Source organism: Anser brachyrhynchus (genome assembly GCF_964034855.1).
Source record: "Anser brachyrhynchus genome assembly, chromosome: 2".
Classification (NCBI taxonomy): Eukaryota; Metazoa; Chordata; class Aves; order Anseriformes; family Anatidae; genus Anser; species Anser brachyrhynchus.
Window position 1 is genome coordinate 20,360,397 of NC_137695.1, and position 25,087 is coordinate 20,385,483.

The 25,087-nt window shown below is 38.1% G+C and overlaps 1 protein-coding gene across 8 annotated transcripts in view; it reads left to right on the forward strand.

The window, feature by feature from the left end:
* The window catches only part of NEBL (nebulette), a 260,561-nt gene that overhangs the window by 29,271 nt on the left and 206,203 nt on the right, over positions 1-25,087 (forward strand). For 4 of the 8 annotated variants that reach the window (XR_013945801.1, XR_013945802.1, XM_080578264.1 and 1 more), the window contains exon 2: positions 1,656-1,724. The exons of the other annotated variants lie outside the window; for them this stretch is intronic. The gene's annotated coding sequence lies outside the window, so the exon portion shown is untranslated. The remainder of the gene's footprint in view (positions 1-1,655; positions 1,725-25,087) is intronic. 8 annotated transcript variants of the gene reach the window in all.

Here is a 25,087-nt window from a genome sequence, read left to right on the forward strand (position 1 = left end):
TTTTGGTTTTAACACTATTTCTCAGTGATCTTGTCAAAAAAAAAAAAAAAAAAGAGAGAAAAAAAGTAGTTTTTGGTTGCAAAATGCTGCTCATCTTTTAAGAGGTGGCAACAGCATATAGAGGACAGGTTAGGAAAGCTTATTTACATTTTCAATTAAAAAGACAATATACTTTTGCCTTTGTCCTCCTACACACCTCCAAAAATTATCAGGGCTTTGATCTCCCCGTGCCTGAGGAGCGTAGGCCCCTTGCTCTCTGCAGATTTGGGCATTGCATTGGCAGCGCAGAGCTCGCTGCCTTCCCTTGCACAGGGTGCTAAAGTGCTGCTTAGCAACACACGCCTGCCCCAGCCCATTGAAACTGCCAGAGGAACCCAGTTTTGGAAGTGAGATCTTCTATTTAAATATTTCTTACAGTGTACAGAGAGCTGGAAAAGAGGGCAGTAGGCAGAATGAAAGCAAAAAAACTGTGGAGGAGGAATGAGAAATAAAGAGATTGTACAGAGGCTCTGAGTGAGCAAGGATCCAAGTAAAAAGGAGAAGAGAGTAAAATTGGAGAAGGAAAACTGCAAGATTGAAGAGGAGATGTGATTAGAGGAATCAGCTGATATTGAGAACTAGAACAGCTCAAGAAGTGAAGTCTTTTTCTTCATGTCTAGGATGAGTGCTTGGGGATAAAATCTTTTATCAGAGTGAAATTACGTTGAAATAACACGGTGCAACAGTGATGGTGGGATATCTGTATTGTATTTCTTTCATTCACCTCTTGTTAGAATGTATTCAGAAACAGTTAAATGTAATTATGCAGTAATTATACAGAATACTTTTCACAGTAAAATGGCATAGTAGCCCTTATTAGAAAAGAATTAGAAGAACTAAGCAAGGTCTGGTAATTTTTTTATGCTCCTAAACGCAGAGCTGTGATTTCTCTTTAAGACAGCATAGAATCTGTATCACTTAGAAGCGCTTTCTGCCCTTTTCTGTACAGACACAAGATAAGAGATTCATTTATCATCAGAATTTTGTGGGTATGATTAAAACAAAGTGTTGGCAACATTGCCCTTTTCTTTTCAGCTTCCCTAGCATCCCCAATTGCACTTTCCTTCTCCCTTATGCTTCAGTGCTGCTTGAAAATGTTGTCTACTCTCTTATCCTTGACATTATTATTGCTAATTCTCTGTTTGACAGTCTCTTCTCTGGTCTCCTTTACAACCTAGCAAATTGCACTCTAGACTTAATAACAACCGTTTTTACCTGGCTACATCATAAGAGACCTTTTTACGCTTGCAATATCTGGGTATTTTTGTTGATATCGGAGTCATTAATCACTTGCATGGAAAATGCTTTTCTCCTGCAGGCTTCAGATTTTTTTTTTTTCAGGTTTGAGTATGGGTTTTGCCAGCACTTGTGGTATCTTTTAGTGCCTTATGTGTTGTTTTATTTATAGTGTGGGGAAAGAGAACTTCCATTAGGCCTCTTCTCTTCTAATATGGTAACTCATTCCTGGGTATCCTAATCTGTTTTTGGGACTTTATATACATAGTTTGCATATAGGTTTAATAGATTATCTTTCCCTCCTTACATCAGACTTTTCCACGTGGCCTTCTGCCAATAAAATGAAACCATGGCAAAACCTGTCCACCTCTTTCCCCCAGGCTTTGTACTACTGCAATTCCTTGACCGCCACTGGCTACGTCTTCCTGTCCTGCATAATCAGAACCATGGTATGTAACTTTCACTCCTCTTCTTTTTCCCTCAGTTTGATAACATTTCCTACTGCATTTCATTCACTGCATCTCCAGTAGTGTCCTTCTTGTCTCCACTTCTGTTTTGAAACTGTTGTTTTAGCTTTGGTGGTTTGCTTGTTGCCTTTTCATTATTTGAATATCCAGATCCCTCTCTCGTCTCTCTCTAACCTTTCTAAATGTGATCAGGAACTGCCCTATTTTGTCTAGGATTTTGACTGTATCTGGCTGGATGATACAAAACTATTCATTCCTTTTTTCATTCCCTTCACTTTCACCCTTGTCTTTCAGGTTTTGATTCTATTCTCATTCAAGTCTCTCCTTTGTGAACAAGCATTCAAAGGGACCCTTAAATCCTAGCTTTTCTTTTGCATCCTCACTAAGGCTTACTTTTTAAAAGTAAAATGACACAAAAAATACAGAAAGTAAGCAAAAAATAATCCCTCCTAGCCTAGTACAAATACATTCTTGTTTTTTTCCATCTTCCAACCTAATTGACCTTCATTACTGCTTCTCCTGTGTTGTCTATATAGACTATAAACAGCTGTGTCAAGGATTGAGCATTACCTGCAAAGTACAAGCACACTGGGGGTGTTCTATAAAGAGAAGATGGTGATGACAATTTAGTACGTTTTGAAATTGGATACATGCTAGTGTTTGACAGATTTTTTTTGATGAAGAAAATGCTAATGAAATGCTAACAGAATGACTCCTGTATTATCTTCCTCTTCAGTTAAAATAAAAGGATCTTAAGCTTCTTTTATTGTTTAGTTTTTTTTCTTTTTTCAGAAAGTGTCTTCCAGTCAGCCTGCTGCTGATAGCATGTTTGTATGTTTTCATCCAGTCCCCTCTGTCTCCTCAGTTGTTAAGCTTTGCAGCTGAATTTTCCTAAATTACATGAAATGCAATAACTTTATTATTGAATCTGAAATGTTCTCGGGGATGATGTATATGATAGTCAGTATTCAACTTCCAGAATGTATCAAGAAAGGAAGAACCTCAAAGTAAGTTCTGCTCATTTTGAATGGCTCTCACTGTGTGGACAAGAGATCACAAGCAGTGTAAACCAGTCGAACACTTGTGTTTGTTTCAGGCAGTAGTTCCTGCTGAAAAATATATGCGGAGGGTTTGGGAAGTCTGGTGCAGTGATAACAGGGAAAGGCTAGTATGAGGGATAGCAAGAAAGGCTAGAATAAAGCCTATATAATTTGGTTCCTGAAGCAAGTAGAAGCTGGTGGAGCTGATGAAGATGGGAAGGATGATCCATGTGTTTTCTGTAGGCATTAAAATGTGCAGAAGCAAGGTGGTGTACGTGAGGTCAAGACAGACGAAGTTAGGGATAGCTTTAAAATAGTAGCATAGAGAGAAACAAAGGTGAGAATTTTGGCAGAAATGGCGATAGGCTGGAACACATGAATACAGTTGTTTTGATCTGCAATAAGCTGTATTGACCATACAATTATTTTACTTAGCTAGTAATCTTGGTGCGTGTTTTGACTGTGAAATGTGTACGCTTGAGAGTTATGCAGTTTTTCACTTATTCTTAAGTCAAATCAACATATTGATTTTACCTTTTGTTTCTGTTTGTACAGGTATACCTACCGAAGGTTTTTTTCCCCCTCCCAATGCTGAATACTTTTCGTGTATTAGATCCAAGTTCACATTTAAAGTATGCAAGGAATGGAATTTTCCACTGTCAGATTTCCTTGCAGTGAAATATTTTTCCTCCCACATACTATAGTAGTATTATGTTCACAATCCTACGCAGGGTATGCCTGATCTGTTTCTTCACCTTGTCATGCTCAAACAGTGGCTGAGGTGTAGCTTTGGATGTCACTGTACAAGTGCGTGTAGGTTTGCGTCATTTCTGTGGCTCTTTGAGCTGTCCATCTCAGAAGAATAATTAAAATAGTGTTGTATCTCCACCAGAATGTAATTAAGGAATAGTGGAAAACAGATGTAGTAGGATAGTCCTGCAGAATTGTATTCTGTGTATGGCCTGTGTAAAATTATGGCATACTTTTTATTATAAAGATAAATAAATTCACCCCCAGAGGGGAATTGCCACTAGGTAATTAGAATTTTCCAGCAGTGACTTGAATAAGCCAAGACATTGAAAGTCTGTCTTTGTTTTGCAGTTTTGTATTGTACTCCAAGGTAACATCAGCTGTTTTAAAGGTGGTAGGGAAAATAGTTATTTCTGTGTTAACTGTGCTTTTTGTAACGATTGTAGGTCTATCTGCAGTGTCTTGGGAATGTCTACATTTGCCTTTTAGTGTTCTCATTCTAAAAGTTACTTGGAGTTGAATTTGAATCTGGAATAGTATTTGCTTTTTTCTTACCACAGCTTGGGGAGCAGACAAGGCAAAGAAGTGCAGATTGTACTGGGGAGTGGTTAACTCCATTTCTGACTACGTTTGCATGGTTACGTTAGGTGCTGCGTGTGTGCAGTGGGGCTCTTGGAAAGCCTTGTTGATTGCTGACCTGCACTGAACAGTAAGGTTGTAGAAAATATGTGTACGTCTATGGCAGCCCTGCACTGAGAGAAGCTGAAAAGCTGCTTCTGCTGCTGGGTGTCACTTACTGCCGGGTGCAGAGCAGTTCTAACAATGGGGTGTATTATTTCACAAGTGCAGAATGTTTGTAACAGCTTCTAAGCCACACTTATTGAAATGAAAACTGAGTTCCTTTTGTTTTATTTTTGTGCTTATAAAAATGGATGAAGACAGTGGTTGTCTTTTTTTTATTTTTTATTTAGTAAACTCAATTTGAATGCTTACAACTTCTAACTCCCTACTTTCTGTCTGCCACGCTCAAGACTTATTTCTGTGAATCTTTAGAAATGGTTCTGCCTGTAATTGTAATCAGCTGTATTGTTGGAAAACTTGCATTAAACACCGCTTGCTGCATGTCTGATTTATGGTGACTGTTACAGCTCATGCCTTGATACTGGCTGGGTGTATCAATAAAAACTTGCAAGGGTGTTTTTTCACTGAGCTACATTTAACCACCTTCCAGCTACTCTCTTTTTTTCAGCTGATGTCAGAGAAATGCGAGGTTTCACTGGCATGAGATAATGCTGGATCTTTGGCACAGTGGCTGGGAGCATGGGCCAGACTGGCTGATGCATTTTGCCTGGGAAAAAGATGCAGAACTCTGTTGTTAGGCACCTAACAAAAATGATGTACAAAACTGATCGCCACTGTGCACACTGATTTTAGGGCAAATTCTGTTCATTGTAACTATTCAGTGACAGCAGCAGTGAGATAGCCTGACTGTGTGTTAGTCTAGAATGAATGTGCCATCATGATATCGAATTTAATAGCTGCAGTTCAAACGCCAGAGTTGTATCTGTGTGTTAGGCACAGTTTTAGTATTGAAAATCTCATTACTTTTTGAGATTTTTAGAATGTGTATTAGAATGCTATCATTCTTGTTTGAATTAGTTACACAAGAAATTAAGTACATCTGTACTGAAATGCTTATTCAGTTGATGTCATTTAACAATAGATTATGCAAAAGAAGCCAAAAATCATACTAGAGGATTATTTAACAATTAGAAATCTCCCATGAATAGACAATGGGAGAGCCTGGAGAAGGATAAGTGTTGCTTCCCTCTCAGATTTCTAGTAGAATTATTTTATGATGATTTAAAATACAATATCAAATAACTTCCTAACATTAATTCTGATGAGTTTGAAAGAATGAAAAATCCTTGAAAGTTATAAAACAGTTGATGACATCCAGAAAAAGCTGCACACAAAAGGTCAGAGAAATTTTGCATGATTCAGCGTATGAATAATACATTATTTTTCAGAGAATATTTTATGAAGTGATTGTCCTTTGTTATGTTTATGTGTGAGAATTGGGTTTTGTCACCAGCGAGAAGAATTCATTTTCCTGTAGCTTTTTCTTAAATGCTAATTTATTGCTATGAAAGATGCCAAAGTGACAGATCTGAAGAATGAAGCCCTCTATTTATCTTCTGAATGGATGGAGCATGAGTAGCAGCGAAGACTTTCTCATGCTCTTTTGCCAGTGTGCCACAATCTTTTTACCATGTTCTGAGCATATTTTTACCAGTGAGAGGTGCTTATTCACTCCATAGTTTCCCTAATGGACTACCAAGGGTATCAATTAGTGACAAGTGAACAGTAGCTTTACAGCTTGGATACCTGCCCAGTAGGAACAGAAACTACCAACTCTTTCATGTCGGCCATAGGACAACCATCAGCGCAGTGAATTAGTGTCAGCGCAGATAGGAGCTGTTTGCAGTTGAGCAAGGGGAGGGTGGAAAGATCCTGGTTTTATCACCAGGCGTCTTAACGGGTGGAAAGAATTCCAGTTCAGCTCACTTGTCACACTGCGGAATGATTTTTTTAAACCTCTGACACTAAACTGACAGTACTACAGATGCTGCAGTAGAGGAATAAGTAAATATTAGATGGAATACTTTTTTCTTTTTCTTTCTTTGCGTGTGTGTGCGTATTTTCTCAGTGCCCTTTTGTAGACTCTGTATGAGCTTGGTATAAGTGATACTGATGCTTTTAAAAACCTAGGGCTAGAAAATAGGATTACTGTGGCTTAGAACCAGCTTTCATATTCCAATTTTATTTGCAGCCTTGTGCTTTGTTTGGTTACGGGTACTGGATTTAATTCCTTGGTCTCACAAACATTCAAATAGAAACCTGAAAAAAGCTTAGCAGGAAACAGCATGATGAATTGGAACCTTTTATGAAATATGCGTAAAATAAAAGCAATACTTTTTAGATTAGTCTTCTTAAACATTCAGGTAAGACAGCTTTCCATGTTCTTAGCAGTTGTTCCCGTGCCTAATACTGTGTTGCATCAGTTATTCTACAGTAGATTTGCTCTCATGGGGCTTTCAGGCTTGTCCAGGCGTGCATGCAGAGTTTGCAATCTCATAATTTGCTCCCCCTGCCAGCTCCCCTGCTGCTGGGCCCCCGCTCCCGACGCCGGCACGTGCCGCAGGCGCCGGTCAGCCTGAGCGGGGACCTGCACGCCGCCTGGGATGCCTTCTGCGGGCATCCTGGAGCAGGGGCCTCCGGGGTTCGTGCCTTGCACCTGCAGCCTGGGCACCCCCTTCCCTTCTCACAGGGTCTGCCAAACCTTTCTGTCCCCCTACCCTGGCCCGAGCCGCCAAAAAACCCAGTGCAGAAACGGGGAGAGGAGCAGCTTGTGGGGTCATGTTTGGCAGCCTTCTGTAGCATGACTCTGGTCATGCTCAGGAAAGTTAAGTTTAATTAGCAAGGGGGTGAATTTGTAACATATTAATTAAATCAGATTAAACTAGGCCACTTATGAATGAAAATGTCCACTTGGGGGTTTAATGTTTTAACTAATGCATTTTAAACTCACATTTGAAGTCAATTTGTCTTAGTATTCATTGTATTCACAATTTTCCCTGTACAGATATGCACGTAGAATTTTAAATAAGGAAAAGATTTGATGCAATTTCTATTAAAGCTTTTTTTTAAAAAAATGTTATTATTTTGCAGGAAATAGATCTGCAAGCTTTACCTATCAGTGAATGAATATACTAGTAGGGGTAGTAGCTAGTTCACAGTTCAGTATCCCCTTTCTCCTTGCTCCTTTCTCAAGCTCCCAGCAATTTCCATTAAGAAAGATTTTGGGAACCAAGTTCTCATTCCAAAGCAGGCTGAACTCCCATATTTTGCTGCTCATGCCACTCTAAAGATCAGTAGAGCAGGTATTTGGGGTAGCATGCTCTCATGCACTTGTCTTTTTTTGTCCTACCTCCCAAGTAGAAGTCTAAAACATCACACTCTGGAATCGTTTTGACTGTGTTGACCTCTGGCTTGATGAATATTTAAATACTTCATGAAATATTAGGTATCTTTGAGGAAAGAAAGATTAAAGGAGACCACACCAGACTACTTAGTGACACAGCAATTAATGCAAGATTGTGTCTAATGATGCTTTGTGTCAAAGAAAACCACAGGTTTGAAAATGTGGGGTAGTAGTTCTTAAAATAAAAATATTTACATTCATTTTGATCAGAAATGGAGTTTAAAAATTTTGGCTCTTCTGTTGAAATGAAAAAAAAATGCAGCCTTCATAGTTGAAGAAATTTAATTGATTGGGAATTAAAATAACATCACTCATATGACAAAAATTGTAATCCTAACAGAATACATTATTTTTTGTGTTTTAAAAGTGTGAGAGAAAGGGGACAATTTACTTATTTTACTAATCTTACTTGTGGGGATGTAAATCTGGAATAATTGTTCAGTATCTTGTACAGTATCTAAATAAGGCTCGCATTGGAGATACTGAATAATAATAATATATATTTCTTAGTAGAAAGAACTGGTAAAACTCTTTCATATGACATCTCTGTATCAAATATGTTTGTAATCCTTTTAAAAAGATCGTAAAATATGGCTAAATTGTATGAAGCTTTAAAATACCAGTTTTTAAAAACAGACGTGCTTTTTCTAGTTAACAGTTATCTCATAGTCACAAGCAGACATTTTTCTCTTGTTTTACCTTATTACTACTTTGAAACTCCCATTCTGTTCTCTTCTCCAACTCTTCCTTGATTTTCCCTGTTCTCAGAAGAAAAAGGAAAAATGTTTGGGACTGATGTTCCCATTGCATATGAGGTGAAGGAGGACAACTCCATTTTCGCAAACTTCTGATTCATATCTTTTTTAAAAGGGAAAGAACTAAATCTCTTATCATTTAAGTGTGTGGCATGTTTTCCTCATGTAATTGCAAGCAAGTTGAGCCATAATGATGGGCTATAAAGACATCAGTTTTTGTGGATATCAAACATCATAGCCCATAAGTATCTGTTCGTAGGAGTTCCCGACCAGTATCATTATTTGTAGACTATTTAGAGGTAAGTTACATCATTTTTCATTAAAAAATAATAAATCTCTTCTAGAGGGAAAGATTAGAATTCATAAAAATGGCTATGCATACACTTATTTTAAAAGCTTTTACTACAAGAAATCAGAATTTTAACCATACATTGTTTCTTCTGGAGCAAATTGTGTGTAGTCCTGTCATTGGTCTGGATGCTGCTTTGTGGTCAGCTTAAGCTGACCTCAACCTGGTCTGCCATTGAGTCATAGTTCTGCCCCCCTTTCTACTGCTCCCATCACTTTTTCACCTTCTGTGGGTCAGTGCTAGCGCTCATGGGGTACACGATTGGTAGGGCTGAAACAACAGGGACATCAGATTTGCATGGTAGGATGTTGAAGAGAAGAGATGGTGCTGGATCCCATCTTTTGATGCAAGATGGCATTAGGTTCTTGCATTCACCTAAGCTGAGTGAGACACTACTTCTAGCCTATTTAAATTAGTGATTTCAGCTGAAATGAGCACGCGGGTTGTCATTCCTACCTTTAATTCAAGTGGGATAGTGGTCCAGATAGCTGCAGTACATGTGAAGAAGATAGTACAGTAAATGAAGTTGCAAATAAAAGCTCATTTGATCATTTTCTGATCTTTTTGTCCCCTGTTACTCATTTCAATGTGTCTCTCAATTATTTCTTGCTTGCAAAAAATGTGCTGTTTTTTGGTGTGTGTGTGTTGGAAATCCCACCACCTGGTGACGAGGTTTTGAACTACCACATTGCTTCTGGTTCTTTCTGAATTGTTTCTGCATTGGGAAATACTAGTGTGGGGTGAGCAGATGGACAAGATATTTCCTGACAACCTCAAGAGCAGATATGAAATACACCCTCTGACTGTAAAGGACTGTCATGTAGCTGGATCGTGGGCTCTAACTATACTGTTTTTTTTTTTAACTATACTGTTTTTTTTTTTTTCCAGCTTGGCTGTGTTCCCAATTTTTTATTTTTTTATTTTTAAATTCTGTGTGTCCTATCAACAACCTTTTGATAGTTTTGATGAATTCGTTTATTTATTATTGGGGCATGTAAATGGTTTTGAGTAACTGTTAGATGGTTTTGCAAGAAAATTGATGAGGTTTGTGTTTTCACTTGTTGGTCTGTGTTTTTTTTTTTCATTTAAGTACTGCCAGAATTACTTATAAAATGGGAGTCCTGAAATGTATTGCCTTTTTACTATTGGAACAGTATTCCTGAGCTGTATTTTGAATGTCTTGAATTTATCTGCTATCATTCCTCACGTTCTTTGTATTTTGTAACTGAAGACATTTCTCTCTTTAGCTTTATAAATGTTAAAGTGCATCTGCATGTGATGCATGAATTTGCATTCTTTTAGGAAAGGTAATGTTTTCAACTTGAAGAGTGCTGTTAGTCTGATGATGATTAGTGTCTTTTCTTGTTAATCAGACTGTGCTGCTTTTCTCTTTGTGTATCTCTGCTTTTCATTAGCGTAAATGTTTAGTACTCTATTCAAGCTCTGTATGACGCTGGAGGAAATAACCGCAGCTTGGCTCTTGTTTCCCTTTAAATTGTTTGCTCTGCTATTACTTTGGTCTTGTATGGACTGTCCTTTATCATTTCCTATAATGTCCATATGTGTTGGCCCATCCTTGATATTAATAACAGGTTAGAGCTTTGCTTGCCTGCCATCAGATCTTCCAAACACTTCTGCCAGGAGGAACATAATACCAAACAAAGAAACTTCTACTAGAGGGAGAAGGCTATTTAGAGAACTGAAAAGAAAACAAACCAAGATTGCTCCTTTGCATGTGTCTCTGTGAGGCATCTATTTCAGTATCTGTCTTTACACAACAGGTTTTTCAAGACAGGACTGTTTTATCTTTTTGGAATTGAGCATTTTGTTGGCATACAACATAATAGTGCGAATGCACTATTGCAGCTTAAAAATAAATTATATGAAATTATTCAGGCTTAAGAAAAGTAAGTGCTTTCTTGAATTTATATGCTTAGAATGCAGTTCACTTTCTATCCTTTCTCTGTCACTGTGCAAGTTTGAGAGTTATATGAATAACTTTTTGACAGGAGACCTGTTAAGCTTAATGATGAAAGTTGTTAAATTTTCTTAGCATCTGTACAGTGTATTTTCTCAAAGGAGTCATAAAAGTAGATGTAAACACCAAAGCACATTCTGTTATCCACCGGCTGGATTCTGACTCTGCCGGTTCATCTTTCATTGTTCCCCTGGAGCAGAGAGTGCTGAACCCACCTGAGCTGCCGTCTGAGGGGTTTCTACGTGACACTGCTGAGTGCTGCAGTGTGGGCTCGTCTGCCAGTCCTCTTCCAGGAGCTGGTGCCTGAGCTGTGTCCAGGGGGAAGAAGGATGGGACTTGATTTATCATTACCAGTTAATTCCCAGCTGCCAGTCTGGATTTTGCAGTCTCTGTGCCCTGGATTTTTTAAACTGTAACACCATGAAGGCTTGTTCAGATACTTAGCAGGAGTGAGAAGCCTCTTTGAGGCTTCTTGAGCTGAAAGTGAACAATTGCCTTTGTTAAGTCAATTGCCTTATTCTGGAGGAGGTGCTGGCTGCTCTAGAAGAGGCTCCCCGTGAGGGCTATGAAGCCTCTCCAGAGCCGAAGGAGTGCAACTTGGTGTGCAGCTAGAGACTTGGTCAAATGTCAAAACACTGGCCTCTTGTTGATTAGCAAACTTCTCCTTTCTGAGTGTGGTGATGGCCAAACGGGTCAGCGACCCTTCAAACTCATCTCAGTAAAACCAGCATCCTTGGTCCTGCCTAATTTGAATTCAGACCAAGAGTTGGGAAGAAAAATCAGTAATATCATTGATGAGCAATGCTGCCAGGGAGTACTGGACAAACATGCAAGTTCCCTTCTCTGACTTGTTTAAAGAAGTTGACAGTTTATTTTGAGATACTGATGGCTCTCCGTAACAGCAGTGACAAGGGTTTTATTTTTCTTGCAGTAAGAAAGGACAGACAGTTCATTAATATGGGACAGTTCATTTTTTACTGCTAAATAACCAGACCAGCAGCTACTGCAGCCATTAGGATTCAGATCACCTCTCTCTCTGGAAAGAGTTTTCACATGATGTTGTGTCTAGGAGAACAAGCAATTAAAATGAAAGTTTTGGAAAAGAGAAAGCTGTGCTGCTGTTGCTGGTTTTTAGGTGCATGACAGACAAATGCCTCCTAAAAAAAAAACCCAAAAAACCACCACCTCCTGACATTGACTTGATATTCACTCTGTACAGCCCATTTAATGTGTTGTAGATGGAAGAAATGTTGCTGCTTGTTTATAACAAGCTTGGAAGAGCAGAGGTATACATTAAAGTGAGTACTTTTGCTGAAATACAGTAAGCTGAATTGGTTTGTGTTGTAACTGATGGAGTTCTCAGATGTATCTAGTTGTGATATTTTTTGTAATACAAAGCAAGCATTCAATACCTTTGTTTATAAAGGTGAGACACGACCACTGGTAACAGTATTATTGGTAGTACTAAACTTATATGCCAGGCAGTTATGAGATGTTTATATTTATTTTGCTGTGCTAAGTGGATATACAAAAGCATTTGTATAATTGAAGGTCAGATATCTTTCAATCTACAGTGCCAAATTCTGTTTTACAGTAGACAGTCTCCTCTTCTGTCCCACCCCTCTGGGTCTTTGTCTTCTGACTCCAGTTGTCAGTACCTCATGCTGGATCATTGCTGGTTGATTTACACATGCAGGAAAATCTCTAGCGTGTGTCTCAGCATGCTATTAACTGGAGAGTATGAAAACCTGATGCAAAACATCTTTGAACAGAATGTGTATTGAAATTTCCACAGAATAAATAGTATTTTTCTGACAATGTATGAGGTTAATGCCGGTGCTTGGATCCTGGTATGTCTTCCTCCCGTGACTGAGAAATCCTTATAATCCTCATACAACAGTTCACGCTGACACCCAAAATGACCATCTTGACATGGAAATTAGTCTCTCTCCAACCTCTTCTCTGCTTGCTGTTTCTGAGCTTTTGGAGTCGAGTTTACCAGAACCGGAGTTGTATAGTTTCATTTGCGGCTATTTTCGGCACTATTTTTTAAGGGAAGCTTCAGTGCTGTTCAGGGCCTTTTGAATCCATTTCTCCCCTTTCTCACATCTTGCTGATAAGGAGGCTGGAATTCCACCCCTGTCATTTGACCCTTCCTTGCAGGTGGTATCTTTCAAGAGTGAGCCCTATGACAGCTGTTGAGAGATTTTATTTTGTTATAATAATCATAGTTTATTCCCAGATTTTTTTTCTGCTTGTAGGAATTACATATGCTACCATTGTATAAAGATGTGCAGATTTTAGAGACTGTTCTATTTGCTTTGTGCAGCCATACATCTCACTTCATCAGCTAATAAAAAGGAAGAGTTTCATTTTGATAGTTAAAAGAAGCTGAACTGCTGATTAAAGCTGCCATTCCTTTAAGAGCTCTGCTCACACGCTGCAGCTTCAGAAGGCATAATTCCAGTGGTGTGCACTATTTGGAGGGAGTAGGAAGGAAATTAGATCATTCATTGTGCAAAAGGTGCATATTATAGCTGGCTTTAGAGCCACAAAAATTGCTTTGTTTTGTTGGCTTAACATTGTAGGGATAAAAAAAACACAACAAAAGCCCTGTTGCTACGTCTTCATGCAACCTCCACTGGAAACTATGGGTGACATGTCGTGTGTGTGTGTAAATTGCCATAATTCCACTGCTGGTATTGTAAACAAGCAAAGTCAAACCATCTGAGACTCTACCCCTGTATATTTTGTGTACAATATTAGTTTGTCTCACACTAAGAAAACAACTGTTTTCCTACTTGGTATAGCTTTGTTCCATCTGAATGAAGGTTACCTCTTGTATCCTTTCCAAAAGGAGCCCGAAGAGAGTTCAAATTGCTGCGTGCCAAAGGGGTTGGATAAGTGAACTACGCTCTTGAAATTAAGAACATTCATGGGAAATAATTTGTGAAAGCATCTATTATACGTATTGGAATAATTTATAGAAACTGAAGGCTATATTGAAACAGCATCCTGTATTTAGAGCTAAGGTATTAGGCCACACCACTGCTCCAAGCTGTCCATTAGTAAAATGGAGGCTGTGTGTGGATCCTAGCTGTAATCACTTTCTTCTGGTTCACCCGCTACCTAGCACACCCACCTGTCTCTGGACCCAGCGTGTTGAACTTGCTTTCCCTTCAGATCTTTCAGCTGGATTAGTCACAGAAGAAAAATGTGAATTTAAGAAGTTGTTGGTTTGGAGACGTTGTGGAATGGCCATTCTTGGTTTTACCAGTTACGATTTACATTTGATCCTTCTTTTCCTTCTCTTTGTTATAGATCGCATGATTTATAGCGGAAAGTTTTCTGAATATAATTGATGACATTCACTGTGCTAGGCAGCTGGTTGTTGGGAAGATACTTTACAAAGACTACTCATTCTCTATGTCCTTTACACATGGATGAATTTATAAATGGGAAGAATGCCTCTAAAACCTCCTGTTCATAGAATCATAGAATAACCCGAGTTGGAAGGGACCCATAAGGATCATCTAGTCCAACTCTTGGCACCGCACAGGTCTGCCCAAAGTTTAGACCATGTGACTAAGTGCACAATCCAATCGCTTTTTAAATTCAGACAGGGTTGGTGCAGTGTGTTCCTCAACTCCCATATTTCACTATGCTCTGCTTTTGGAGTTGAGGATTATAGCCTTGCAAGGGATAAAGAGGGGGGTGTATTGTTACCTGGGATTCCTTTTTTTTTTTTTTATTATTTTTTCCCAGTTCTAAAATGTTGAGCAAAGATCACAGAAACAGCCGGATAGGGTCAAAACAGAGATCTGTCTAGCATGTATCATATTAGTAGTAGTGGCTAGTGACAGATGCTTGAGGAAAGAATATCTGCATATGTTATGAACTCAGGAGATCTCGTTCATATATTTTTAGTTTCTAGCACTCTGTGATGTGGTGCTTCCACAGTTAAAGTTCTGTCTTTGTGTTGTACTGTTTTGGATGGATTTTTTTTTTTCTAAATTGTTTAATAACTTTTGGCATCTAGCGTCTGGCTTGCTTTATGTTCTGTTGCAGATTTATGGCTGCGTTACACTATATAGAGGCTGAATAGGCATTCCCATGACAAGAAAAGCAAGTAGCGAAGACTTTTTGGATTCTTCTCTACCATTTCCAGTGCCAACTCTGTATTGTTAATGTGGAGTTAGGGGATCTGTGTGAGGTTTTATGAGAATTTGCTCCCAGCTTGCCTTTATACTCTCTTCTAGGATTAGGATTGAATGGTTGTGTCTTATGCCCACTCTTCACTAGGAGTTTCCTCACTCCAATTCCTCATCTACTGTTGAACAGGAAAAGAACATAGACACGTCTGTCTTATTTGTGAGCCATCTTTAAAATATTTTGGTTTTGAAATAGATCACTTTCAGTTTTTGAACCTATTTTTTGACAAGATTGCAGTATGAAAGATAATAATTGGATTGAATGAAATTTTGTGTTTGAAAACATGTGAAACTAGATTCCTCTGCCTTGACAAGCAAATGGAAAAAAAAATATGATTCTCTCATTCGGAGTAGATATGAAACTTGCATCCTGGCCACTTTGAGTCATTAAAGGACCTGCAGCAATTTTGGAAATATTAGAAATGTCTGTTGCTATAGTGCCTGAATTCTGGCTTTAGTGATGGTGTTTTGTACTTCTGTTCATTAAACTGAATTTCTATGACAAATATATTTATTTTTCTTCCTAAATTGTTCTATAAATGTACTTGTCAACATTTTTTTTTTGGATAGAAGAGTGAGTGAAGAAAGCTAAAACAGCCAGAAGTTTAAATCATAGAGTGAGAATAGCTGAGGCTATGGGGGACCTCTCGAGATCCAGCAACCCTCTGGTGTAGCAGCCACTCCTCCCAGTTTTCTGTCTTCTGTTAACTTGCACAGTGTACACTCTGTCTCATCATCTGGGTCAGTAACAAGGGTATTAAATAACACTGCATGAACATGATATTAGGATACCACAGCTGCCACGTTCATCAAATAGTACATTTAGAAGCTCTACCATCAGAGCTTTCACAAAAAATCATCAAAATATGTAAAGATTCTGTTTCCATAGATGACATTTTCATAGTGACATTTCTCCACTTTGTACCCTGTAGCTTAAGAGAAGAAACACTGAGGCAACTGGGAGACTAATAGCTCCAGCATTCCTTTTTCCACTGATGGTTTCACACAGCCTGTGTTATTAACTGCAGCCTCTTATGTCAGACTTAGCAGGTGTAACAGTGATTATTTCACCTTTTGCTTTTTGGGGTTTGGATGCTCCCTGTACAGGTAATGTAAATCATTGTCATGAACTTCTGATTTTTGTTCTTCGATCGGAGAGCAGAGTTTAGTCCAAAAGTCCCTGTTCTATGGATGCTGGTGGATTTGAAGAATGTAGATTCAGTATTTAATGATGATTTTTGTTAGCTGCTATAGGATGCAGGTTGTCTAAGACAAAGGAAGTTCAGCTAATTTTTGCAGTGTTCCACTGTGGTATTGTTGTTGTTGTTGTTGTTATTATTATTATTATTTAACCTCTTGATAAATACAGTGGGATATCTTGAAATAAGTAACATATATTTGTGATCACGGTGACATCCATAGGAATCTACTTGTAGTGTGAATCCAGAGAAGATTATGCCATTTGGGTAACTGTCCTGGATGCTAGATAGTCAACCGAAGTCCCCATGGGAGCTCTTTATGATTTATCTGGAACACAACAGGAACAACTTGCATAGCCTCATTGGCCAACTATTTATTTGAAAGTAGTCTTCATTTTAGAATCAGGTTGTATCTTGAATATGATATTCTTGCCATGAGATGACAAGAAATTACCAATTTAGCAACAAACAGTGCACGCATACATGTCTCTATAGATCTGAATATTTTACTGCCTTTTTTAGAGCTGTTCTTTATAATAGAGTGATTGCAGTTGAGAATTGTTAGGTTCACCCAAGGATTTTGCACCCTACCGAAGCAAGAACCATTATTATCATTATTATTTTGGATAAAACAAAGCTGTGAGTAGGTGTTTTAAAAGTGCCTAGAGCATGGATATAGGCATCCAGCTCTCATTTCGGGAGCTGGTGCGCCACTTCAAGGTGCTTATAACATGCAGCTCTCAGGATATGTCCCTGAGGCACAGTGCAGTGCTATGCACTGATGCACTCAAGAGGCTCTAAACAAGCTTGTTGAAGTAATAGAAGCAATACTGCTGTGTTAGCACAAAGACCTACCCAAGCTAATTAACCCTGCAGAGGAGCTAAGTAAAATAAGTGTGGTAGAGAGCTACACTTAAACTGCAGAGTACGGTTAGTGGGAAAGAACAGGTCAATTCTGTTGAATTGTGTTAATGTATACTATGGACTTACCCCATAATAACATAAAAATAAAAGCATATGGCTGGGAATTTTATGAAATAAAATTACAGGTTATGCCCAGAGACCACAAGTTGCCCATCTTTCATCTTGACCCACTAGGCATGGATTCACTCGTGAAGGGAGGTTGTTGCTAAAGCAGTTTTAGCCCTTCCCCAAATGTTGCACCATGCTGTGTGCAAGCTTCAAACCATATGATTTTATTGGTATAGTTTTACTGTTCCTCTTCTGCACCTTTCTTCTCATCTTCCTTTTAATGCTGTGGTTCTAACTAGACCTGGACATATCGTAACTGCTTACTTTAAGGCACATTGGCTCTGTATGCAAACAGGGTGACTCATGGTTGATAACCAGTGGCTTAACACCTACCATATCTCTTCCGCCGGGCTGTCAGATAAGAGTTAAATTATATAACAGTTAAATTAGGGAAGAAGTTTTGGATCTGTATATGCTGGCAGCCAAACTGTGCTTGAACAAAGCTGCTGAAGTGTGATTGAAGTAATTGACAATTGCTGGTCTTTTTGTCTATTCCTTGCAGAGATGCAAATAGAACTGCATGGGCCAGATGTTGAAATATGGTAAGCAGCAGCAGCAAAACACTAGCTTGAAAAAAAATCACGGAGTTGAAAATCAGCGGTGCTCTGCTTGCAATTAAGTGCTGCCTTGAAGTAGAGCCTCAGAATGCATTTCCTTGCAGCAGCCCCTCTTCGCTGTGTTTTGTTTGAGTACCAGGGCCCACAGGCAGGCAGGGACAGAGCTGGAGGGGACGTGGACTGGAGAGCTGGGGCTGCAGAGCTGCGTGTGGCTGGACAGCCTTCTGCTGACGCACGGCTGTGCTGGCAAGCCGGGGGACATCTGTTTGTAGAGGGCATGGAAGCTGCAGGAGAAAGGCAGTAGGAAAAGGCTCTGTTGGGAAAAAAAGGAGCGCCGCAATGAAATGAAAAGTCCGATTCATTACAGAAGTATGTCAGCATCTGAAAGTTGCTGAATTCTTTGATATTGCCTTCAACTGTCAGCATGTCACTGAAGTAATAAGCCTAGATGGATGGGGCAAAGCCAGACCCAGAGATCTAACGCAGTTGTATAATCTGCCTTTCAGTGAATGGGAAACCTGAAAAAGGATCATGGTCACAAAAATCAATTCTATTTTTTTTTTTTAAGGTAAGGTTTACAAGTAGAGCATAGTGCATTGGAATTAGCAAGTCTTTAAAAATAAATTACTGCTGTATTGAGTTGATGCCATTGTAGCGACAGATGACCTGGATTGTTTTGCAGGGAAGGAAGCACCCTTCCCTAGAGAAAAAAGTCACAGCTGCTTATCTTGGCTGTGCAAAAACAAAACCTTAAATATTTATTTATTTATGTATTTTAGATGGAGAGTTCAGAGAGGAAGCATCATTCCTTTTATTTGCAATAACAGTGAAATACTTCAGATTTCATTTTGCTTTGAGGGTGTGTTTAAATGTGATGGATACTAAAAATACCTGTGACGAGTTTGCAGTGATCATTGACAGGCCTCCTTAATAAATCTTTTGTTATCGTAAGAGATGCAGGTGATTACTTTCTGCAAATCACTAATAACAAAATAGAAATAACAAAGTTATTATAATTTCAGAGCTCTCCTTCAAATATCACGGTCACTTCCACAAACCTAGCTAATGGAAAAGAGTCAAGTCTGGCTAATTTCTGTAGTGACTGATTTTAAATCCTTTGTTCTTGTGCTTTAATCAACGGTGTACAGAAAGATTGGCGTGAAAAAACGTTGTTTGTTTTCAGATTGTACAGGAAGTAGATAGGGAGAGAGCCTACATCTCGCAGTCTCTTCTGTGTGCGCTAGGAAGTGCTGCTTTCCAGGGGTGCCAGAAGTTTCCCACTTACATGGCACAGAGCAACACAGCTTGAAGAAATCTCTACAGAAATTGGATTTACAAAATACTTTGCCTTTGATTTAATTTTAGATACATAGAATAGTATCTTTTGAGAAATGTTTTGGAACTTTTTTTTTTTTAGTAAAAGCATATCTTGTAGGTAGGCTTGAGAAGCTTTATTTTCAGTGGTACAGACTGTGAAAAATTGTGACATTAAATGCAGAACAGTGTATCTCTAAATCCCTATACACTATCACTTTAATGTAACTTTTTGATGACATTTAATCAAGGATATATTAATCAAAGCAGAACTGAAACATGTCAGCAACTTAAACAAAGGCAAAATATTTTTGACTACGCACAATCCGTGATGCCATGAGAAATACAACAATTTGCTGAAAGTACACAAGTTGTCATGTTGGCATGGTTTTAAACAAGTGAGGCTAAATGAGGCTCAGTATGACATTTTGGAGTTCATGTTGGGAGTAAACATGCCACAATAATCAACTGTCTTGTCAAAGAGCTACAAAAATAATTTATTTCCCCTCCAGAACAACTCCTAGGAAAAGAATAGATAGAGTGTGTTAGCTCTCTGGGAAAAATTAATATGGATATTTGAATGGGAAGAATGCTTGGGTCATATGAAAAAGAAACATCTAGGAGATGTAGTTTGTTGAATCTATCTTTTTTGTACACCAAAATGATGGGCTTACCATAATGTCCATTTAAGCTTGTTCTGTAATCAAGTATATCCCACCAGCTGGAGGTACAAATGAAAGCAGAGTCTGAACATAAAACATATTCTTGATGACTTGACAAATTCTTCCAATATTTTCTCTTATGTGTTTGTTGGTTTGTATCAATTTATTATAAAACTGTAGTAAATATACATTACTGCACGTCAAATATTGCTATATATAGTAAAGCAGATTTTTTTTTTAACGGCAATTTTCTATGTAGTTAGTGAAAGAAGTTTAAAACAGGAAATTATATTTCCATATATTTTGTGTTGGCATTATAATAAATACAGTGATTTTAATTTCCTCCTGTCAATTATCATCTGAAAACAGCAACAAGACCAACTTTGGGGAACTTTCCCATTAAAAGTGTTTGAGCAGGAAGCAGAATGCTGTCAAATGCCATAAAGGACTTTCCTGTAAATCACTGTGACTTTGGCAGGCAGGATTTTGGGAAAACTAGCTTTATTGACCACACAGTGTGACCAGTGATGGATGCTTAGGGTCCGAGTCATTCCTGTAGCCCTCCACCAAAAACTTAGCGTTGTTTTGTTCAAGGTTTTATACAGAAGCATAAAGGGGCTTCTGTTGCGTACAAAGTCGCAGCTCCTAAATTAAAGTAATTAAAAAGAATCTGAAAGTAAATCTGTAAAACTTGTTAAAAGAAGTTTTTAGCAAAGCCTTGCATCATTACAATGAAGACAAGAATGCTATACATTGAAGTACTTTTTTTTTTTTTTACAAAACTTTTGGGGGTTGCTTAGGAAATAGGCCATCTAATTTTCTAATTTAAGGGTTGACTCTGAGATGGATCCGTACTGCAAATATATACTGTATTCATAAGCAGACGTGACGAAATTATAGTTGGTACTTTGCAACTTTTTTGACTCCTTAACTGTATTATTGCTGTCTTTTATTACAGACAAATGTGATTGTAGCCTGCTTTCCTAGTTATGCTGAACACATGCTATGTGTCTTTTGATCACTCTCCAGAAACTTATAAGCCTTTTGGTCAGTTTTAACCAAATTTGACAGAAGGTTGAATTAGGCTGGTTGCTTTTGTGAGTTTCCCAGAAAGGCACCCAAAGAGAAGAGAGAGAGAATGTCTGGAAGATAAAAGCTTATGATAAAGAGGGGTCAGGAATCCACCATTTCAGGGTGAATAAATAAATGTCTGCATGTTCTTAATTGCTGACAAAGGCCTTGGTAAAATTCAGGCTATAAAAGAAGATGCTGTCACCTCATTTCTGAGATTTCAAAAGAGTTGTTTTCAGGGAATTTATTCTCGTTTTGGGGAGTGTGTTGTAATATCTGTTGAAGCAGATACTGCCAAGGGGCGATGTGACGTATGTATGGGATATTGTTTGCGTTCGGGGAAGGGAGACTTATTAGCGTGGCTGCTTCCAGGATGAACGATGGTTAGGTATTTAAACTGGTTCTGGCTTTAGACCAAAGTGAAAAATTAATGGACTGTAATGTTGTTGGCTTTGTTTGATAAAGTGCTTAGTGAATGTTATTCAACTGAAGAATAAATATTCTCGATGTAGTTGTTGAGAGAGAAGAAAAAACACTGCAGCACATTGTAACTTGTTAGTGTTAAGCATTCATTTAATCATCATGTTAATCATTAGCTTTGGCGTTAGTTTTTAAGTTCTGGAGTGGGGCAAAGCTATTTGCAAAGGTATGTTTGAGAATTTGAGGGGGCCAAATCAGGGTGGCTTAATTACCACTTATTATTTCAGTAACTATACGGCAAATTGCAGAGGGCTGAGACAATGAAGCCCTGCCCTACTTTTCTAAATTTAGGTCTGGGTACTGTATTTCACTGCACTGCCTGCAACTTTCTGTTGCCTTCTCATCAATAGCATCTCTCTGCAACTAAGATTGTTATAGTAGGCTCTTATGGCCTGTAAATGCAAGATAAGTGGATATGTGACTAAAGAGACATAGCAAGGATAGGTGCACTGTGAATTTCAGTGGATGAAAACATAGCTGAATTAACTTCTTTATGAAGAAGTCTGTGTGGGGTGAATGCAAAACATATATAGTATAAGAAAATAGTTTTTTAGCCACTGCCACAACGCTTTCCAGTGTATATCATCAGTAGATCATCCTAACTGTGTAGCGCTGTGTAGGGAAGTTTGCGATGGTGTGTGGGTGTTTGTTTGCCCTTTGACATAATATTCTTGTCTGCATTTTAGACAAATTTGTTGTGAGCGAGAAATGTCAGTTCTGATTGAAATCTGTGACAAACTATCTGGTGGATACTTAGGGGAAAGGCATTTTAACTTCAGAATGACGGGAAGAAATTTTGAGGAAGTGGCGAGTTTTTTATTGAAATGTGGGATGGTGTCTTGTTGGATAACATATTGAATCATGCAAGCTGTTGACTCTTTCTGGTAGTTTGTAGATTCAGCTGTTGCACCACATGTAATTCATATTTGGGGAAGATTGCTAAATAGCTTTTTGTTTCTTGTAACTTTATGTTTTGTAAGAGTTAGTGCTGATGGAATTGGTAGACATCTCTTGACCAAGGTACCCTATACAACTGAATATCTTTCCAATATTGAATTACTATTATTAGCTTTTATTATTATTTAGTTAAGGTAGCACCAAAACTCTTAAGTAATATTGATTATTCTGATATGTGCTTTAAAGTAACTTGCTTATTGCAGATATGATAGAATAATATTGATAATGTGTAAGTTTAAACAGTTACAAAATAAGATAAAGATGTGCTGAATTTTCTGTATTCATTTTTGTGTGAGTAGTGAAACTTAAGTTTCACCCACCCTGCTTTCATCTTAGATACTGCATCCTGCTATTCAGATTCCCACAGGGAAATCCTTGGAGTTAGAAACTTAGTGCCCAATGCAGGAGGAGAGCCTGAGGTGTTTCCACTCCCTCCTTTAGTCCTCACAATTTAAGAAATGCCCTCTCATCCCACCCTTACTATAGCTACTCAAGGAGGAGTGGGATAATCGATTTTCCATGTCCATTTCATTTAGATGGTAATACAATGTAACTGTGAATCTAATGTTGCCCTAGAATAGGTTGTAGGGGGATGTTATGGAGTCTAGGACTGGAAGATTTTAACAACAGTCGTTTGTCGGAAACAGTCAGGGTGGAAATGCTGCATTTCTGAAGCAAGGGGTGAACGAGGTGATGTCCTGAGCTCTCTACAAAGCGTGTGTTTTAGGATACTGTATCTTTGTATTGAAGCAAAGCCAGTGACTATATTGCTTATCAAAGTCAGCTTTGCACTATAATCCTTTTGAAAAGAAACAGTGCTTTGCTAATAACTTCAAAAATTATCTAGAGAATATTTTTAATGATCTCTCTCCCTTGCAGGATTTAGTTTTTCAAAAATCTATTCCATCTTTTACTGCAATACAGCTAGCATGACATGAAAGGAGAAATTTAACCTTTTGTTTTTTTCTTTCCTTCTCTCCTTTTCTTGCTTTTGTAAATATTTCCTCTTGCTTGGGAGTTAGGCTAATTGATAATATGTGGTAAGGCAAGTAAGAGAATGAAGAAAGCAATTAGTGTGGAGGAGAAGGCTTGGAATTTGAGAGATTGGAGAGAACTTTGTAGCTGAGAAACTGAGCCCATTTCCAGGAGGAAACATGCTAGCCAGGCATCCAGCCCCATACTCTTTTCACAGTGTACCCTTGCTGGCTGTCTGGACATCTGCTGAGAGGCCACACATCTGCCCAGCAGCAATCCTTGTACCTACCTTCACACTAGCAGCAGCCACTCTTCCTACCAGCCCAGGTACACATATTGATTTTGTAGGCAGTTTTTATAACGGCTCTTCTTTTTTTTTGTTTTTCCTTTCCTGTCAACTTTGTTCCCTTCCATAGCACTGGGGTAGTCTGACACTAGAATATGCTGTGTATGTCTTATGTCTATGTCTTATGTCTATGTTGTTCATAGAACAGGAGAGCCGTTTTTTTTTTCTTTTTAAAATTTGTATTCCTATTGCTCTGTTACAACTAGAATGGTGTTTTTTCCTGTCTTTCAAGCTTACTGTAGGCAAAAACAAACAAACACGCAAACAAAACGAGCAAACAAACAAACAAAAAACCCCACCCCACAACATTTTTTAATGTCTTAGTAAGAATGGAAATACTTAAAATGATTAATATCATTTTATCATGCCTGCTTTAATTAATGTACTTTTTTTTTTTAAATTTTTACTATTGTAATCTATTTTGAGTAGAGTTACGTTTTTTTTCACACACTTTCAAAATCTGGTTTATGCAAATACATTTTTGTATCTTATCTATAGGAAAATACTACAAATTTGTTTTCGTGCCCTCTGACCACTAGTTCACTGATTTTGCTTAGTGGATATAAAAAAGTAGTTAATTACTATGAAAAATATCTTGTTTATAATTAGTTATCTATAGACATGCACAAAGAATATGTAGGATGCTTATTGTATTTTTCATGGAAGATCAGTATATACAAATGCATGTACTCGATATGTGCAGAGAATTTTGAAAATATTGTTTAATGTTAATTTGCAATTATATATTGGGTTGTAGTAGAAGAAAAACTTTATGTTGAAAAACTGTCTGTCTACTGATTTTTAGTCCAAATCCAAAGGTTAAATATTATAGGTATATATACTATAAGTATAAAATGAGAAGCAGTAGGTAGGTATGACAAATAGTGGAAGGAGAAAAACAGTAACAAGGAAGCTAGGGGTTGAATTCTGTGTTTCAGTCTATGTGTCTTAAATGGACAGCAGACAATTTCCAAAGAGATGTTAGAGAAGTAAAGTTTAGGCAGTAAACTTCAAATTTTTATATTGTAGATATTGGTATCACCTGAAATCTGTTTGTAGTCAGAGAGGAATAGACCCTTCTAAGACATGACTCATCAGATCTGTATTAGATATCTAGAAGTGCCTCTCTATTAACTATTAATGGAATCTAGATGACTAGTCTCAGATGTAGTTACATACTTTGTAGATGTCTGTGTTTGATTAGATGAATCTAATTAGATGAATTCCCTGCCTGAGGGGATAGATCTTGACTGCAAAGTCACAGCTGGAAGTTTTTGGCAAAATGGAAATTTGCTTGCAAATGCAAGTTGTGAGGAGGGTTGGGGGAGGGCCAAAGATGGAGTATTGCTGAATTGCCAAAAGGAAAGTGGAAGCTGCCTGGAGAGAAACTCCTGGATTGAGCATCAGTAGTGTGGTTAGAGGGTGAGAAAAAACAAAACAAAACAAAGCAAAAAACCAACCAACAGCCTAGGAGATGGTTCCAAACAGTAAATCAAATGTCACAAATTTTCAGTGACTACAGGATTGAGGAATCAAGGATGATTGCATTGTTCCTTGTTGCTTATGACCCTAAGCCTTTGGGAAAATATCCTCCCATTCTAGGCTGCACGTTCATTACATCTTA